At 35.7% G+C, this 21,977-nt stretch overlaps 1 pseudogene; it reads right to left on the reverse strand.

Moving 5' to 3' along the window:
* Window positions 1–1,684: 1,684 nt before the first annotated feature.
* Window positions 1,685–15,511, reverse strand: LOC138329371 (excitatory amino acid transporter-like; annotated as a pseudogene).
* Between the last annotated feature and the right edge of the window lie 6,466 nt (window positions 15,512–21,977).

Here is a 21,977-nt window from a genome sequence, read left to right on the forward strand (position 1 = left end):
CAACCAGCACGAATCTAAAAAGGGATTACACGGATAATGTCCCTATTTCGTCCGACGCCATATTTCGGGTGTCCTTCAAATGCGAGATTGATTGATCGATTTGTAATAGAGGTGGGCAGTTGACCTAACAAGCCCAATTCTGACTTTTTTTTTTTTTTTTTGTAGCGTTAAAATATATGTGCGTGCATGTCTTATGTCATACTTTGTAACTTTATACACTTAATTATGCTGAACATTTTGTCTCATACATGGTACAAATAAATAAAGAAGAATATATATGTACATATGAATATTAAATAGGACACTCAGTCTAACACAAAATAGTCATTCGCTTCCTTCTTAAAATATAAAAGGACTGCACAATTTTTGATCTGATTAAAATTTCCACAACATTCCAATCGTAGTTTCGGTTTTGTTCAGCATTGGAACACGTTTATTTACATAACAACATAATAATGTTAACTACACATCTTCATTAAGGTTTATTTTCATCAAAACATTTCACTGTAGTATCATCTGCATTCATATACACGTCACGTTAGGTGATACATAAGGGGAGATATTTTACAAATAAAATGAAAAACAATGGTCCAGATATAAACCCATGATAAACCTCGTTGTTAGATGTAGATATTTATATATAATATATATATACTTTAATTCAAAACTTGAAATCTCCCGCTCAAATAAAATCTTAAACTGTCCTTATGAACATTTATACAATTTTCGTTAGTATTTGGTGATCGAAGGTTTATCTAATGCATCAAACTATGATGTTGTAAGTGTAGAGCGGCATGAATGTTTTTGTCGAGTCGATTAGAAAATGGAAAGTGGTTTCAATATCCTCACCACAATTACATACAGGACTTGCAATGAAATTTCTGATGAAGAGATGGTCTTTAAGTGCACTACAGTTCATTCGCAAACGAGAGTGAGAGAGTGATGGATTTGACCTAACCTTTGACCATAGAAGAATAGTGGTTAAATTTTGATTTCAAAGTTATATGTGAGATGAAGAAAGCTACAACATATAGGATGGTTTATTTAACAGCAGTAACAATACAGACAACGCATTTTATTATACCGCATGCTTATAACAGTGTCTGAAACACATCACATGACAGGGAAATAAAACGTCGTATTTCCCTCGGGGGAATAAAACATCGTATTTCCCTGAGGCGCGTGCCCCTATGGTGACCGCCCGTCTTTCACACATAGTTATATCCCCTTCCGATTGTACAACAAAGACGGACGAAGCGTAAAACGTCATTTTTCACTTATCGCAAATTTAAGTAATATCTAACCCAGAAGAGCGAATCGTGAAATTTCGGTATGATAAACAATTCATGTCCCCGATGGCAGTGTGATATGAAGGTTTATTTACCGTCAGATGTAATAATATCACACCTTCGGGTAAATAAACCTTCATATCACACTGCCACCGGGACCATAAAATAAAAACCCCTGCTTCTGATGTTCTACGTTTAAATGGAAACATGTCAGTAGTAATAGAAATATGACTTATTATGAGAGGTAATGTTGTCACCAAGTCAGCACACTGTCGTGTGGTCGTGTTTTGTTAATTTACTTATTTATTTTATTTATTTATTTATCTTATTTATTTATTTCATTTATTTATTTATTTATTTTATTTATTTATTTATTCATTTATTATTTTGCGTGGATTTATTATTTTGCGTGGTGATAAATATTTGTTGTAAGCTTTTGTAACCATGAGTTTTGTATGGAATGAACTTAATTGTTTTTATATTTGTGGTGTCATAGCAACAGCGTAATCGAAGTTTTTTAACACGGAACATTTTATCTGATACATTATTTGATATAGACATTTCTATTTAGTGGTGTGACACCATTGAATAAAATAAAAACAAATCATATATGCGTTGTTTCCTTAGACTTTAAAGTTTATTTGACGACAGCCTAATTATAGATAAAAAAAGAGATATATTAAATGAAATGTATGAGGATTAAGCTATGATGTGGCGAGTCAAGTCGTCATTTATTCACGGAGCAATGTTGATTTAGTCATCAACCAAATTTATCTAGTTATCAACATGAATGGTATCCGACCTTCCCCTAGTCCTCCGGGCGGGGTCTATTAAGTAGCCATTCACCAGGAACTACACCGGTATAAAAATAGTACTATGTAATATCGCATGATACGACATGACAGGTTCTATCATCCGACAGGAAAGTAGGCATGGTTACGATACCATCTAGTACGGAGTGCTTCAGATGCCTTTAGCGACCTTAAACAACATAGAAATGTACCAACGTGTTATCCGTCCTGGGTATTGGCGGAGGGATAAAGAGGTCATTTACCGCCTGGGTTATTGGCACAGGGAATAAAGATCAATAGGATTATCATCAAAGTATATATGCAGTCAGTGTCAACAGGTGAATTCAAAGGTTACTCCCCAAGGTAACATGGCCAATATTAAAAACTGCAGTGGACAGATCATCAACGGTAAAACAAGAACACATTATCATAAATGTGTACATAGACACAAAAAATGTCAATGCCTTCAAAGTTAAGACTTTATTTTTACGACACGTCAGTGGTACTACTACAACAAGTAGTGTTGGCCTCAGGTACTAAAACCCCCACAAGCACCGGTACACCAAGGTTAAAGAACAAAATACACATAGTATAGTGTCTTCTACATCCAGATTTAAGTACACAAAAGCAAAATGAAAATAGTAAAAATAAAGAAATTGTTTGCTTGATATCTATTGAAAAACCTACTAACACGGGTTTTTTAAATTTTTAAATTTTTAAGTAAAATTGGAAATTTGGTATATTCCAAAGATGATACGGTCAACAAAAAATATTTCTTCGTTCAATTGAATTTCGCATATCTCGCGGAAAATTATCGAAAACTAATCCCCACTCATCCGAAAAAAAATCTCTGTGAAGGAAAAAGAGTTGCGGTGAAAACACGTTGTTATTATATACCAGTATATGTATTAAGATGACACTGGACAGTGTCTCTGTGTGTGGTAGGACGTTAAACTACCCAACCAAACTCTGATTACATTACAATATTGTAAATATACCTTGAATCTATATAAACAATGTATTGTAGTTGTTCTATTGTAGGAATATCAGTATGATACTACAAGTTTGAAAGAAATCGAGCGTATTGTATTTCAAATTGCTTAAACTTTTTCAAGAAAAATCATAGCAATTAAAATATTTTTATTGGTTAAACATTCTACAATTTAATATACAATGCACATGTGTACTTATAAATAGGTTTGACAAATAATAAACTTAGAAAAGAAAGAAAGTTCATTGGTAGAATAAAATATTCTTTCGCATTCTCATATTAATAATTTTACATCAGGAATAGATTATAAAAAAGTTTGATATATGAAAGTTAATAGCTCGTTCGTTATGTATGTACTACTTCGCTCTCCTTCTTTATATGAAGTCCTCGAAGCTGTTTGGCACAGAGTTTATCGACTACAACCGTACATAATATTATATGTAAGGTATTACTCCCCGTCCGCATCCGATCACTGTTAAACAAAGCCAACAAGATGTTAGTAATGAAACAAATGTTACTTTTTGCAGCTCGAATTCCCGTTTAAGTAGCAGAGTAGAAGCATCGCAAAATCACTGCTTTTAAGAAATCACCATTGAATTGGGTTTTTTCCGAATATAAATAAAATATGCAAAAAATACCGATTAGCGAATCATTTTGTCTAATGCAAAATCGTTGTTTTCAAAATATCAAAAAGGAAACATTGAATGAGGAACTTTATAAGACATTAGAAGAATATGTTGTTAAATGGTTGAAGTATAATGACTTATACATTTTTGTGCTAAGACCTTATAAAGATATTATATCTACTTACGTGTACAATTCTAGTGCCATCAGTACCCCTACTGTTGACGTATCTATACTTACGTGAACCATTCTCGTGCCATCAATACCCCTACTGATCACGTATCTATACTTACGTGTACCATTCTAGTGCCGGCAGTACCCCTATTGATGACGTATCTATACTTACGTGTACCATTCTAGTGCCATCAGTACCCCTACTGATCACGTATCTATACTTACGTGTACCATTCTAGGCCATCAGTAACCCTACTGTTGACGTATCTATACTTACGTGTACCATTCTAGTGCCATCAGTACCCCTACTGTTGACGTATCTATACTTACGTGTACCATTCTAGTGCCATCAGTACCCCTACTGTTGACGTATCTATACTTACGTGTACCATTCTAGTGCCATCAGTACCCCTACTGTTGACGTATCTATACTTACGTGTACCATTCTAGTGCCATCAGTACCCCTACTGTTGAGTATCTATACTTACGTGTACCATTCTCGTGCCATCAGTACCCCTACTGTTGACGTATCTATACTTACGTGTACCATTCTAGTGCCATCAGTACCCCTACTGTTGACGTATATATACTTACGTGTACCATTCTAGTGCCATCAGTACCCCTACTGTTGACGTATCTATACTTACGTGTACCATTCTCGTGCCATCAGTAACCCTACTGTTGACGTATCTATACTTACGTGTACCATTCTAGTGCCATCAGTACCCTACTGTTGACGTATCTATACTTACGTGTACCATTCTAGTGCCATCAGTAACCCTACTGTTGACGTATCTATACTTACGTGTACCATTCTAGTGCCATCAGTAACCCTACTGTTGACGTATCTATACTTACGTGTACCATTCTAGTGCCATCAGTACCCCTACTGTTGACGTATCTATACTTACGTGAACCATTCTAGTGCCATCAGTTCCCCTACTGATCACGTATCTATACTTACGTGTACCATTCCAGTGCCATCAGTACCCCTACTGTTGACGTATCTATACTTACGTGTACCATTCTAGTGCCGGCAGTACCCCTATTGATGACGTATCTATACTTACGTGTACCATTCTAGTGCCGTCAGTACCCCTACTGTTGACGTATCTATACTTACGTGTACCATTCTAGTGCCATCAGTACCCCTACTGTTGACGTATCTATACTTACGTGTACCATTCTAGTGCCATCAGTACCCCTACTGTTGACGTATCTATACTTACGTGTACCATTCTCGTGCCATCAGTACCCCTACTGTTGACGTATCTATACTTACGTGTACCATTCTAGTGCCATCAGTACCCCTACTGTTGACGTATCTATACTTACGTGTACCATTCTCGTGCCATCAATACCCCTACTGATTACGTATCTATATTAACGTGTTCCATTCTCGTGCCATCAATACCCCTACTGATGACGTATCTATACTAACGTGTACCATTCTTGTGCCGTTAGTACTCCTGCTGATTACGTATCTATATTAACGTGTACCATTCTCGTGCCATCAATACCCCTACTGATGACGTATCTATACTTACCTGTACCATTCTAGTGCCATCAGTTCCCCTACTGATCACGTATCTATACTTACGTGTACCATTCCAGTGCCGGCAGTACCCCTACTGTTGACGTATCTATACTTACGTGTACCATTCTAGTGCCGTCAGTACCCCTACTGATAACGTATCTATATTAACGTGTACCATTCTCGTGCCATCAATACCCCTACTGATGACGTATCTATACTAACGTGTACCATTCTTGTGCCGTCAGTACTCCTGCTGATTACGTATCTATATTAACGTGTACCATTCTCGTGCCATCAATACCCCTACTGATGACGTATCTATACTTACGTGTACCATTCTTGTGCCATCAATACCCCTACTAATGCATATCTATACTTACGTGTACCATTCTAGTGCCATCAGTTCCCCTACTGATCACGTATCTATACTTACGTGTACCATTCCAGTGCCGGCAGTACCCCTATTGATGACGTATCTATACTTACGTGTATCATTCTAGTGCCGGCAGTACCCCTATTGATGACGTATCTATACTTACGTGTACCATTCTAGTGCCATCAGTACCCCTACTGAAGTAGTGTCTATATTGAGAGAGGACAGGACGATGATGATTGTCACTATAGAACCACTTGGTATGGACGGCAGTGCCAAAGATCCTAGTGTTGTAAGGATCCTATGTGAAAAAATGAACATACTGAACTTACTGAATTATTTCGCAATATTGATGATTTAACATCACGATATCTTTTAACTGAAATCAAATATATTCAGTTTTTGTTTTTGTGTTGCGAATATGTTTAATAATAAGTATCTATAATAAATATTAATTGAATTTTACTTCGTTCAAGAGACAAGTAGATCCCTGGCAAGCTAGAACTTTTATAACTATATTTTGCTTTCTAGAACATATATCTTTGATCTTGACCATATATAGATGACTTTTGTTTATTATCCCTTCATACTATACTTTAATATACATAATGTGGTAATCTCGTTACATGACGAAATCCTGATCAAGACTTATATACAGTTATTGACTGGGCATCAGGGAAATATCACTTTTGTTGTTCCCCGAGTCATAAACTATTTCCCGAGGCGAAGGTTTATGTCTCTTCAATGTTATTTAATGTCTCTCTTACGTTTTCTCGGCCCCTATTACAAAAATAATAATGATACTCGAACAGTGTCTTTTTCTGTAATCCCTCCGCAGTATTGGTAGGAAAAACGTCACTCTGATACAACTTCTTCATATCTTTCGAATCAATTTGGTTTTTGTGTTTTGTATCGCCCAATTCTGCCTTTTTTAACTGCACGAAGACTGACAAAACATTTCGTTGGCTTTCTTAAATTGCTTGCCGTTTATTATGTTCTCATCGCGTTTCTTCATAAAATGATTCTGTAAACCGTATCAGATGGTAATCATCGAAATCTTGGTATACTGAGAAAGAAACATCAGCTTGTTTCAACTCAGCATAAAACTTACTCAATAACCCGTTGATATTTTCACTTGTTCCACACACCATATCATCGATAGTGGGTAGTCTTTTAAAATATTTACTGAGGTTTCAACAACTTGCTGTGTATTCGCACTGTCCTGCATTAGCTCATTTTCAGGTAAATAGTTCGTTTAAAACAACCAGATTTTAATAGCATTTCTATTCTCTACTCTTTAGAAAGTAAAAAGGAAGCATGGTTATAATAAAACATGTTATTATACAGTACCCAATTAACACAACTTCGGAAATATCCGGATTCCGTCCGGTCATGGAAACCACAAAAAGTGCTGAGAGACTGATGAAATAACAACTTCCGGCTCGACCAAGGGTCACGCCAAATGGGATAGCAAAGCTGGACACACGCGAGTCGACATGATGTGTTTCTTCGCAGACCGTGATCATATCAGGCATACCCACGACCCTACAGGTGTAAAATAGTCACAATCAAATTCAATGAACCAATGGGATATGGGTGAAACAGGTAAAAACATATAGCGATACTAAGTCAACTTCTACATCGCAGACTTCTACATCGCAGAGAAAATTACCGAGAAACATCGGAGCGAATACAGTAGAAAACTTGCGCGCTTATATCAGGGTAATAGAAAATTATTTATGTAAGTTGCATAAATCATTTTACATTCGGCGTAAAATAAAAACATTTAGATCTACAATTTATTCTTTTATCACTCTGTGAAAAATGAAGAGTGCAAGTCTTGGGCACTATATATAAGCCTTTTGACCGATATCAGTAGCTTAGCTATTAAGGAATAAAGCTTTTGATTATTTATTGATTGTCTTCATAAAATGTTAGTAGCCAGACTTACGAACTTGGAGGACCAAACACTGTCATCCAGGGCCGAGCTGTACTCAGGAGGAAGGAGAAAGGGTTCTTCCTTATCACCAGGAAGTAGACAACAGGGACCAATACAAGCTGTTGTAGAAGATTTCCAATCGTAAAAGTGACGAGAAACATTCCGAGATTTCTAAACGTTTCCTCGAGATTTTCTACCCGTAACAGTGACACACAAATCATACTCGCTACACCCACAGGTGTCGACCTACAATACAATGTAAAAGCACTGCAGTCAAGAAAACATCTATTCTCAACCCTATCCTCAGTAGTGGTCCAGTTTCAGTAAAATCTTAGTTTCAACAATTAAAGTTTATTAGTTACACGTCCCAGGGAATATTATGATGGATATGCAAATTTAGCGCATAACTGATTTTGAACTAGTTATCGGAAAAAAAGACTCGCACATTTGCAATTTGTAATTTGAAAAACACAGTAGAAAATTAGATGAACATGTCAAATTTTAAAACAAAATTTCTAGCACATCATTAGCATATGATCACCACCACAATATGTCAGTTGATCGACAACATAGAATGATATATGTTTCTTACGGCACAGGGACAATCCAGAAAAATACATCATTCACCAAAGTAATATATTCTTTGGAGATGACACCATTTGTTACAAAGTTCTTTGAAATATGGCAAATCAGTTAGACAACTTTGACAAATATACTAATAAGTTTTAGTCCTACTACTTACCAAACAAACCATTTCATTATTTTGATGAAAATATTGGACGTAGCTGCGAAAAATGGAACAAAACTAGTTGAAGATTCCTTTACAGAATTGGCGGCCAACCCAACGATCGCTGATATCAGAATTACACCTGAGGACCGAAAAAGCTATATCGTTACGCAATAATCACATTGAAAGGTTTATGGAAGGCAAAGCAGTAAGTATGTGATTCATTAAAACATAGTTGCTGTTTTTAAATTAAAAACGACATAATAACAATTTAATCTAATGTATATTAAAATAACAAATATGTAATGTCAAGATATCTAGAAAAAATAAGGAGAGGAAAATGTTATGAAGGGTTCCAAAAGAGGAAGCGTTCTCTACGACAATACAAACGTAGGTTCAATGACACAATCTCATTTTGTCGATTCTATATACTGATACATTGAATCTAAATTTACGTATGCCTTCGCAAATGTCACGCTACCCAAAATGTAATATTTGATACAGAATTTGTATTTGTATTTCTTTTTTTTCTTTCGTAACCTTACCTAATACATTTGTGCTGTTAGCCACGCCCACATGACGTACGAAAACTTGTATTGTGACGTTTGTCCCGTTATTTTCCACAACTGACAGCGTAGTAGTTATAACGGGTCTGGGCCTGTATATGTACTTATTTTTTTAAATGTGTATTTAAAACATAGACATAACAAAAGCAGTTTTGTATACTCTTTAATGTAATAGATGTCTGAAATACTTTGTTAAATTAATTTTAATTCAAATCTGAATATTTTATTGACAAAATGTGTTACAAATAGGATATAGGACTTTCATATTAACAATCATTTCTCGTTGTGGTAATTATTAATTGAGAATATTGATAAGACTCAATTAAAACAAATGAATTAATTACTTATATGCGTACGATATACAATTATCCAAAGCATTTTAACGTAGTCAGCAAAAATTCAACTTTTTCAAAAAGTTCATGTATTTAACATTATTTCACTTACTTTTTGAAAGGCTGTTGTTATGATATTGTCTGGAAAAATATTTCTGTAAATAAATGAATAAAAATACACACACAAAATAAACCTTTTAATCATGTATTAGTGTTGCAATATGTTAAATACGCATGTAACATTTTTAATTTTCTCTACCATAAAATTATTTTACCAATATTTATGTCAGTCTTTCGCTGATACCGACTCGAAAAGTGGTAAGCATAAAAAATAATTATTATCTTTTAGATTCTTGTCACAGCTCAAATCTAGTAAAAAGACATACAGTATATACAAAAATGCAATGTATTATTATAAAAATTAGTCAATATTCTCTGTATTAATTTACAGTAATAAAACTGATAAATAGTCTAGTTTATCAAGAGATGTTTCTTTACCGTAATAAATCTGCAAACATGTCCTGTGTCTGAATGTGATGGGAGTCTGGACTGGAACTGCTGTCAACTTGAGTGCTTGTGATGTCACTTCCTTGGATACATAAACAAAATTGTATCATTTAAGTTTTCAAACATCCGACTGATCGTGAACGTTTTTTCAGTATAAAAAATATGTTAATGACATGATACTGATGGCATATTGGTTTTATTGTAAAATTTACAGACGATACTAGTGCTACTTTTAACACAACTTTGACTTTTTTATGTTTTTGGCAGATGGGAATATCTATGTTTTTGGAAAAAATATGTTACACAAACAAAAGGTTGATGTTTAATTTTCATTTAAGTTCGTATGATTATTCCAAATTTAATAATCATTAAAATTTCTAATGAGACATTTTTAGTTATGTAGTGTTCATTTGTTTCCATAAAAATTTGACACGTGAAACCATTTTCCTGTCCCGTTTTGTGGTGCAAATGCCGATTGCATTCAGATTATTAGGACAACATTTATAATGTGGATATACATTTATTTACTAATATGTATATGTTTATATGGCACAATAGTTAAATTGTTATTGTATTTTATGCTTTGCAACTCAAAAACAATTAAACGTTAGATACAAACGAAACTATTTCAGGATAAACCTTTTTTCACTTGAAACACATTTTTATAAGTTTTTTCACAGTATACAAAGACAAATACAAAAAACATCACAATTTATCACTTATAGTATTTATTATATTTTGATTGCCTTAATTTCATTCACCAGTAGATATTTTAAGTTATTTAATTACATTATGTTATGGAGATATAACGCAAAAAATCAGAGCGTACTCTATATAAATCGCGAAGGAGTCTATGACGAGATATCATTTTTATCAAATCACTGCGTTGTTTCAGCCAATCAGAAATTACATTACAGACGGCGACGTCATATGTTTTACGTTACGAGATGATAACCTATTAAGCCAATGAAAATGCTTGTTTCAAGCAAGAATGAATTATACACTTATAAAAAAACCAATGACAATCGACCATGAAGATTCTACTTGAGTTTATATCTACGTACCCGCACTGAGCACAAAATAGGCCAATATACCCATAATGGCTCCAAACATATTGGTGGTAACGATGAAACCTATGGACAGCATACTGATTCTCCCGTTGGATTTAGGGTCGGTGGTGGCTGTGCCTATATACGAAGGGAAACATGTAAATGTAAATATATTTACTTGTCACTTCTGCTGTATAAACTAACCACGCCAAAGTAAAATCTATGTAAATACAAATGGCAACCAAAACGTGAGCATCTATATAGATTCTAGTTTAGAAAAAGGTAGTTTAAGATTAAATATTTACATTGCCACTGCGCAGTACCTATACGTTGCTACTAAGCCCAATGTATGTATTTTCCAATATTAATGTCTGTTAGGCTTTTGCGTACCAATACCACAATCATTGTCATAGAGGTCACCAAAACATTGAGTTTAAGTCAGTGTGATAATTCACTGAAAAAACGTTGAAATATTCTTAAATTGTTCGATTTGAAAATATATTATAATTTTAATCAGTGAAATGGATTAAAGTGTTGTATATATGATACTGAGGTGTTTATGTAATGTTTCACACATTAAATTCGAATTCGGCTCGGGAATTTGCCAGATATATCCTTTAATGGTCTGTTACGTTATTAGTTATTTCTATTACCAGTCCTTTTACACTATTTCCTCTGTCGGTGGTATTATCGACTATTTCATATTTTGACATGTATAGATACATACGGTAGCTGGTTACTTTACCTGCTATGATACTACCAGCTATGAGAGGTAGTATAGTCAATTTCAACATATTCATGAACATTTCTCCAGGTAAACCTGAAATAGAAGGTTGAGATTAGACTTTTTGTCAGCCATCTGATATGAATACAATGTAAACTTGAATTTCACATGCTGCTTTCGAGTTTCTCAAATTTAAAATTAAAAATTATTATCTAGTTACCAAAACGGAATACAATGTGCAATTCCATTTTTCATTTATTTTATTGTTGCTGAAATAGATTTACGTCTCAGAAATTTCCTCGTATTAACAGATGTGGCACAGTATTTTTCTCAAATCGTCAATGGTCATGGACAAATGATCACTTGAAACTTACAAAACATAACACATATACCTAGCCACATGATAGCGTCGTCTGAGAGGTTAGAGGACCGGAGTCCGAATCCGAGGCCGAATCCAGCAGCCACGCCTATTAGTACCAACACCAGTAACGCGTTCCTCCGAAGGAAGGATGGCCGGCTACCAGGACCGTCTTCATTGTCTTCGTCACAAATAGACATCGTATCAATGCCGACATCAATGGAGGACACTCTTTAATTAAAAACCAAAATCTAAAACGTAAATAAACTTTGGTTAAGATATGGTACACCAACATGGAGCCTGTGTTCTACATACAATTGAGCATTGTCTTACATGCTATTAAAACTAGATACCATGTCATTCTTTCTGTAACATTCTTTTCTTACATATATTTCTAGTCTTTTAAATTATGATGTCTGCTTCGTCATTTTCCGTCGAGACACGACGAGAAATAACGAAGATATTATTTTTTTAAGTTGAACATTTCAGTAATAAATATATTTTTACCTTAAATAAATGCAATAGTGCTCTTTTTTCCAGTTTTTTTTTCCCATTTCAAATTTTCAATAAAATGTGACTGTAGTGCTGAGACACAGAGTTTAAAAAATCGGATAAGAGAATATTAGGTCTGGAATTTCTGAAATCATTTTAAGAGTTGTAATGAAGGAGCATGTCTGTTCGTGATGGTGATAACTGCATCTACAAGTGTAAAGTTGTATTGGCCAGTCTTTTTCCACTATCCTGGAACTTCTAGATCAGCAATTTGAATTTTGAAGTTATATATTCCACTTAGGGCGAATGTTTGACTGCATAAATCACATTAATGCACTAGATATTGTTTCTGTTTATTTTCCCTGACACACGTCCCCATGCCTGACGACATAATGTTGTATAACAAACCAAACAACTATTTAACCTGCTGTAATATAATCATTTAGGAAGTCCACGTGCTCTTGACTAAATTTACTGTTCATGAGATTTTAATGTTCATGTATTCTAATCGCTAAGGACAATAAACGGGTTTATATTATCTAACAATGTCGTTCGGTATAAATATGCACCAATACACAGGAACTCTCAGGACATTGAATAAACACTGCAGCTGTTGATTAACACTTTGTTTATACAACACGTGGTATAAATATTATGTACGCATTTTGATTGGTTGACACGGTGAACTTTGACCGAACTACTTATTTCTCAGTGTCAGGTCAGCATTGTCAACGTCATCAATAATCAAATGACGTCATTCTATGTTGTAAACGCCGCTTGACGTCCAAAACTGCTGCTGTAAAGCGTACTGTATGCGTTATTGTCGTTGTGTCAAAATACGTGTTTTCATGCATGTTAAATTGACCTTTAGTACTAATAAAACATCTTGACGGACAAGAAGTTTATTGATGAGTTTTGTAGATTAAACGTGTATGAAACGAAGTTGATCTTGATGGGAATCTTGATGATTATCTGGCGGGAAATAGACGATGTCGTGTCGTGCGAATACTTTTACATGTATACATGTAATCCGCCATTGAGTTTTATTTTCTGGAAGCACTATGCAGATTTGAAATCAATAAGACGTTAAATGAGTATTATTTAACCCTAAAGATGTTCCCAGTTAGAAGAATTTGATATCGATGGATTCTTTATCAAACGATGACGTTTGAATACTAATTAGTGTCGTTTTGCTGATGAAAATATTACTACACCTTATCTGCATTTTTCGGTAAGTACACGTTACCGTATCCCTGTCGTATTTCTATCGGCTAAAAAAACGAATATGAATGTGGTAGAAACAGGTGATACAACTCGTGGTTGATAAATATTGAATTTCTTCCACACTCGTAAGTCATTTCTTAAAAATTACAAAGCTCGTGTCTTTTGTAACTTTTAAAAAATAACTCACTCGTGTGGAATAAATTCAATATTCATCAACCACTCATTGTGTAACCTCTATTTAATACATCGGACAACAACTGATTATGAATAAATCTTAGACATATTTTATATATGCATTGCCATCCATTGGTGAAATCAACGAAAGGAGATCCGGATTTTAGTTTCAGAGTGCGTTATGGTACATATTGAAACAGAACTAGATGATGCTAACTCATGTTCGTTTGTGTACTGCAAACCAACTTTCCCTCGTGGTTAAAACAAGTTCTCGAAGACTGACATCTTTGAAAAATGAACGGAAAATCCTATGGTGTAGATATCAATTTGCAGAGATAAACTTTCTGAATTTGGTCGCGAAATTTGCAAAAGTAAATATAGCACGCGAAAGAGATTTGGTTTACATTACTTATTTTTCACTCTGATTTGCTTTCAACTTCTAAAGTCGTTTGACCCCATTTCTATAAGTACTTAATATATCACTGAATCCCATGCTTTATTCTGGCGAGCAAAGTGCGTGACATTACAAACATTTAAATATTTTTAAAACGAATACGGTTAAGAAGTAGAGACCGTTGAATACAAATCTTCGACATCCTTGATACTCAATGGGTTAATCTTATTGTCGTTATATCTGCCCCTGGACTGTCTCAAAGTAAAACTGAAGGCAGTCCAGGAGAAAAATTGACCTATCTTAGAACAGCAGCAACTTCTTTTGAAGATTACAGGGGGCGACGTCAAACTTCAAAGCCACAAATTAACTGCCTCTGCATTATACTACAAAATTACTTAATTAACATACCTACTTCAGTAAATCATGTTTATAACAAATTAGTGGTTATAACATAGTGATTTTCATTACCTGCCAGATTTTTATAAGATGTCTACGTGTATAACGAAATTGTGCTTAGAACGAGGTGATTTCGTTATAATCGTATACTGTACTATTATTACATGTAGTGGACGATGTGCGAAAATTTTCCTTGATAAACTATAGAAACCTATTACCATCATGCATCGCGTAGCTTTCTGAACGAAAATTATGTTACAGAAACGAGAAGGTTCCATGAAAGCGCTCTAATATGGATACAGACTAGGATCAACTTGGATGACTTTCTGTGATTTAAGGCTTTTGTCCATGCTAAAATGTCATCTTTTTTATCAAACTACGAATAACCCAAACATACAGACAAACATTATAATACGATATGCAAGTATCCCTTTTATGCAATTAAACAGAGTTCAGCACATTGAATACCTCATTTCCTTCGTATAACACGTCATTTATCAGATTTGTTATAAATGTATTATTAGGAATTACAATATTTACCTTGCAGTACTTTCAGTTAAGCTGGCAAGAACATAAAAGAGTGAGTTTTTATGTTAAACTATTAATAGCCAATAAAGCACACATTATGTTACTTTCCGTATATTAACACAAACAGAATTACTTACGCTTGAATATAATCCTGGTCGGGATGTTTGTCTGTTTTAAAGGACGGCATTCCTGTTTGCTCCACTGTCAGTAGGTTGGGTAAACAATAGGGGCGTACCTACCGTTCACCGACTCAGATCGAGGTCATACGAAGTGATAGGCCAACTACTTTCCCCTGAATCTATAGTCTATAATACGGAACATCAAGTCATCATCCGCAGGTAACAGAAAACTTACATGGAAGTTAGAATCAAACGACCCAAACGGTTTGATGTTACGGACCATTTCTGTGTGCGTCTAGTAGTCATGTCCACGATAACGACCTAACATTCCTTTGTTGACATCAAGTAGTGACTTCAAACTAGATGTGTAACATTTTCAAATATTTAAGAATATGACGTAAAAATATTTAGTAGAATAATCTGCAACCTAACGTAACCCATCGTAGCACTGAAACATTGTTTACAATGTTTGTATCTAACCCTCGACTACATTATGCAAAACTGACGATCAGTGTGCAACAACAAATGAAACAGATAATTTGGTTTTTTGATGTACACTGTATATCCTTGAAATATGGCGTCGCTCCCTGTAAATTTTCAAAGGAAGACTCAATAGGCCTGTGATAAGTCAGTTTTTTCTCCTCTTGAAATCTCTTATGACAGTTATAGTAACCCCTGAAATACTGGGTTAAATATGGGAGCCAGAGTGACCATAGATAAGTTTCGCAAATTTGAAAATATTGTCTATTTTTTGGTTGCTTGATATTTTATCTAAGAAACAGGAAACAAAAAAGACTTAGTAAACTATATACAGTCGTACTTATTGGTTATTTCCTTTGGTAAAACCTATTTTCACCTAATACTATCATAACATTATCCACCGTTAGACTATGTCATGATTGTAAAACTGAAGGCATTTCAGGAGAAAACAAATCCAATCATCTGTAGAGAGCAACATCCAAATTCTTAGTCATAGAGTCAACCACGGTGTACCATTTTTCAATTCTTTTGATGTTCTTCAAAAAACCAAATTACCTGTCTTATCCGCAGTTACACATAGAGCCTTCAGTTTCCCTATGAAAAACTCTCGATGTGGATATAGGAAATTAATTGGTAAATGGAATAGCGAGGATGCACCTATGGTAAATACAAAATTTTTACTATACATTGTATTACTATGACCAATATCATGTGATTCTAGTTTCATTGTTATACGTAAATGTTAAAGAAATATACACGTGTAAATGTTCGCAATCCGAAGGGTGTGTACATGTTATATATATATATACATTTACACTGTATGCTTACCAAACAATTGCTTATATTTTACGATGTATTCGTTGCCTAAGATTGTTACTTCAATTGTAGCAAATTCAAATAGCATAAACGCAATAAATTTGACATCACTAATATACAATTGTAGGCTAAAATAGATCCATATTCTATATATCTATCTTATTTTATACACATGTTAAGTAAAGCAGACATTTGCATTACATAATGATTCCATATTTTATCATATTTAGACTAATCTACATAGATAGCATGCTTAGTTAAAGATGACAAATGGTATTTTTCTCTATCAAAAACAGGAGCATACGATTAAGTATTTTTTTTAGTTAAAAAAGTTACTTATTTTCCACCATTACCACCATTGAAAAGTTTAAGCTTGTAATTTTACTTCAAGACAAAAATATTAAAAATAATTGCATCCCGAAAAAAAATCCGTGGCACTATGTCCAATATGGAATGAAGTTTTGATTGCGTGTGCACCAAAAGCAAAATAAATTATTTCATTTAATTTTGTGTTAATTAGACTAGATGTATATACACACCATTTAAACACCAATTATTGTTAAATTGATGAATATTGTTTATGCTCTGTCGGCGGTGGAGCATCTTTAACTAGGCATCTGCATGTTGTTTCCATATCTTATTGTATACATAAGTTTGTTATATATCTAAATTTGTTTAGCTTGACCTATATTCACTCACTCGTTCAATCATGCTATGCAATCCTTGATATTCCAGGGATTATAATCACTGTTGATATATCCACCCCTGCACTATATCATAGCATAGCTGAAGGTTACCCCTGCACTATATCATAGCTTCAGATGAATGCTGTGTGCGATAGCAAATGAGACAAGCAGTTTGGATTCTTTGATATACAAATGTATCGAATGCCAAAACGCAAGAATACTAGTTGTACACTGTATGGCACATAGCTGCTTTGAAGTGTTGCTCTCTGTAATCTTCATGTGGACCCTGTGTAGGCCTGTGATTGGTCAAGTTTTTTCTTCTTCTGAAATGCCTTCAATTTCACTACGAAATATGCTAAGGTTGATACGAGAGGTGTTCCAAAATTATTGTTACTTTGGTTATTTCTCTTTGATAGAAGCAATTCTGATCATTTTACTTTGCCCTGTCTCTCGAAGTACTCCCCATCTGCATTTATGCATCGTTTCAACCGATCAATCCACTTTTGGAAACAGTTTTCGTACTCTTGAATTGGTATACTCATAAGATACTGATAAATGGCAGAGCCAAGGGCATTTCTTGATTTATATTTTGTTCCAGACAGGTGAAATTTTAGTTTTGGGAACAAGAAAAATTCACAGGGGGGGGGGGCAAGTCTGGTGAATATGCAGGGTGGGGGAGGACAGTGACCTTTTCTGCCTTCAAAAACTCCGTTACAATGCGCGCCTTGTGTGCTGGCGCATTATCATGTAAGAGCCTGAGGTACTTCAAACCTGTCTGTGGGCGGCGGTGTTTGTAGACTTTCTTAAGTTTTCGAAGTACAACGTCTCTATAATACTTCGCTGTGACAGTTTTGCCTTTTGGAACAGGGATTTGAATGATTGGACCCTTGTTATCAAAGAATATGGCATAGAAATCCTTCCTCACGATGCAGGGGCGTAGGAAGCGGGGGGGGCAACTGCCCCCCCCCCCCCCCCCCCCGCAGGACGGGGGGGCAAACATGTCTTTTTCCCCCCCCCCCCCCCCCCATTTTCGCCGACTGAAATTTTCTAAAAATGCTTATTTGAAAGAAAAAAGGGTCCTCCTGCACATTTTTCGTACTTCATTCTAGAAAATTTTCCGCTGCGCGGCGCATTTCCTAAAACGTTCAAGCACATAATGTCAATTCAATACACACAAACTAGACTAAAAATGTCCATCAAGGGATTCTATGTACTATTTAAAAAAATGTCTCTTAAAACATCAATTTGTTTATGTCTTAGCGAGACAATTAATTTTTTTTTATGTTACACAACAATGTGCCGATGGTGTGAAGCCGGTATATTCAGATCGAGTAGGGTTGCATAATGTTATGACGACACAATTATCATTTCTAAATGCAGGTAGCTTTAAATCGAAAAATTACCATGTTAAGAACGCTTTATAATCATTAAACTTTATCGTAAAACTCATCTCAGCCATTCTAAATCGTAATTTTTTTCCCGGGGGAGACCCCCGGACCCCCCTAACACCAAATTCTCGCGCCTTTGGGCGCTCGCAAATTCATCATATGCATCGTAAAACTCATCTAAGCCATTCTAAATCGTAATTTTTTCCCGGGGGAGACCCCCGGACCCCCCAAACACCAAAATCTCGCGCTTTCGGGCGATTGCAAAATCATCAAAATACATAAAACTCATCCCGGGGGTCACCCTCAGACACCTTATAAAACACCAAAATCTCGCGCCTTCGACGCTCACACGCTAATTTGGCCAATTTGCGTATTCGTTAATTTCCTTTTACCGACCCCACTGTCTATAAATGTGTACAAGGATTAAATTTAGTGATATATGAAAAATGTACATTAAGCATGTATACATTATATGGTTGGGAGTTGAATTAATCTCCTCCTGTAGGTGTGGCGGGGGGGGGGGGGGGGGTGGTTGGGTTTACAAAATATTGAAGACCTTTGCCCCCCCCCCCCCCCCCATGACGTTTCATCTTCCTACGCCACTGCGATGCGTATTCTTTTAGCAATGCTAGGGCGCCTGGCGTTTTTGCTTGCCCAGATTCGATTAGAGCATTTTCTTTTGGGTTCAAAAACATACACCCATGTTTCATCACCTGTGACCTAATTATCAAAAAGCCTTTTTGCTGTATTTTGGGTATTTCTTCAATAAGGATATGGCCTTGTCGACCCGGGACCTCTTTTGGTTGTCAGTTAGTAAATGGGGTATCCACCTGGCATTGATCTTGCCCAGCTTAAGATGTTTCTTTAAAATGCAAGGAATACGTGCTACAGACAAGCCTGTCATTTTAGCTAACTGCCGGACAGTGTACCTTGCATCTTTTTAAAGGATTTGCCGAATTAGTTCAATGTTATGCTTTGTTGTTGTTGTTGCAGGGCGACCTGTGTGGGCAGCATCTTTAAGCTGCTGGTGTCCCGACTTAAATCGAGCAACCCACCTACAAATAGTCATATATGACATTTGACCCTTCCCATATATATCACACACCTCACGATGAATATCCACCGGCTTTAAGCCAAGTAGAGAACTACCTTTGATATATATAGGCCCTAATTTCAATTACGTTTTCAACTCTCTTGCCAACCATATTTGTATAGAGTGTAACGAGTGCGCTACAAAACAATGTACACAGCACCAAGGCCAGTGTAATTGTGAGCGATATATTTACCTATATCACGCTTCAGATATCACGTTATCGCCACGAGGTAGTTTTAAGCCCATTTAGCACGATTTCCACGAGATATTGCGCAAGTAACATTAGTCTCGGAACATCCTTGGTATAACGACAGTGATCGTAACCCCTGGAATATCGAGGATGTTGTGTAGCTAATATCCTAACAAAGTTATTTTATTTGTTAAGAAGAGGAAGTAAAGTACTGTCGTTGCGATCTCTAGATCTCTACAGTACGTTGTCATAAGTACGGAAACAACGTCATTCTCCCATTGGATTAAGAATTTTTTCACATTTATTTTTAAATTGTGATTTTATTGAAGTTTTGCCACTTCATAAAAAAATAAGTTTGACTGGTAAACGAATACATTCTGAATGGTTTTTAACTGATAGCTATATCAAATGTAAAACTAAAGTGCTATGTACATCAATACTATTGAATATGGACTCCCTCCATATGGTTGAACAGAAAGTTCCCACATCGATCACCACTTAATCGGTGGATGGAAGGAAGATGCATGTCATGGATGTACTAGCCTTGAGAATACACGTATGTAGGGCCTTCCATACGCTTTCATCTCTCGTCTGCGTGTGAAAGAACAAATAAAATCATCCACGATTCTGAAAGGTATTTGAAAATTTGGAACAATCTTACCGAGTTGGTAATTAAACCATAGAATCGTATGTGGTGTCGTTTTTAACTTAAGATGTCTACATGGGATGTTTCTTGATATTAAAGCAAAAGCTATCCTATTTGTACGACAGATAGAGTGTCTAATGAGAGCTGTGCGTATGTCGATTCTTTGGTTTCCTGCAACCACGATACTCCAAGGGTTACTAATACCACAGGCGTCTGCATTTGGTTTTGGAAAAATACGATGTCCTAACCCTACTATATTCATATAGCAGGGGTAGGTTATTATATTTTTTATCAAACCAGAAGCAGACGCCTGTGCTAATACTGACGTTATATCCATCCCAGGACTATCTCCAAATAAAACTGGGAGCAGTTCAGGAGACACTGGTAACTGATTATTGTACATCAACTGAATTAAGTAACGGTACATTTTGTTTGATTGTGTTGCTTTGAAGTTAGGCGCCACTCTCTCTGTAATCTTCAAAGAAAGTCTCCAAAAGCCTGTGATTGGTCAGCTTTTTCTCTTGAACTGCATACATTTATACTATGAGGTAGCCCAGGGGTGTATATAACGTCGTCAGTAATAGTACCCTGGAGTATCAAGGGTTTTCTGTTGCCAGCAGTCTCTTCAATGTTGAAGATAACGACTGTGATGAAGACCGACGCCCGACCTTTGTCTTGGAGTTTGGATGGATTATGTCACAAAGCAGCGGTTGATATTGTTATAAGAATTTTTTGGATAGTGCACTTTGTTTTAGCCGATTCCATTTAGGTGCAACACTCCAAAGAGAGGCTTTAACTGTGAAATGTTGTTTGGTTTGCAATCCAGGCCTAAAGAAGCTAAAATGGTCTTCGAACACCTGTAACGAGGCTCCCATCACCAAGACGATAATTGGTGACTTCAGCGATAGTGGGATTTGATGTATTCGAACACCTGTAACGAGGCTCCCATCACCAAGACGATAATTGGTGACTTCAGCGATAGTGGGATTTGATGTATTCTTCTTCTCTTCTATCCTCTCAGCATTTGCCAAGGAAGTGACTTGGGGATATTACTCTGATTATCTATATCTTTTCCATGTATGGTATTTAAGAGGGACGAGTAATCATCTAACTATTGGTAAACTTTTGTCAGTTGTGATGCACACTCAGCAATGTATGCAGATAAAACAGGTGCTTTCTCATTTGGAGAATGACGCATGTTGCTTCTATATAACACTTAAATCCAAGAACTTTATGAGTTTTACGGTACCATAGATTTCGGTGCCTCGACAGACTCTACTAGTATTTCATCCATTATCCTTTTCAGCAATGTTGGATGTAACGTTTCGGTTTTCTTTGTTGGAACTCTTATGGTTGGGAAAGTAATGGTT

Source organism: Argopecten irradians, chromosome 8 (assembly GCF_041381155.1).
Source record: "Argopecten irradians isolate NY chromosome 8, Ai_NY, whole genome shotgun sequence".
Taxonomy (NCBI): domain Eukaryota; kingdom Metazoa; phylum Mollusca; class Bivalvia; order Pectinida; family Pectinidae; genus Argopecten; species Argopecten irradians.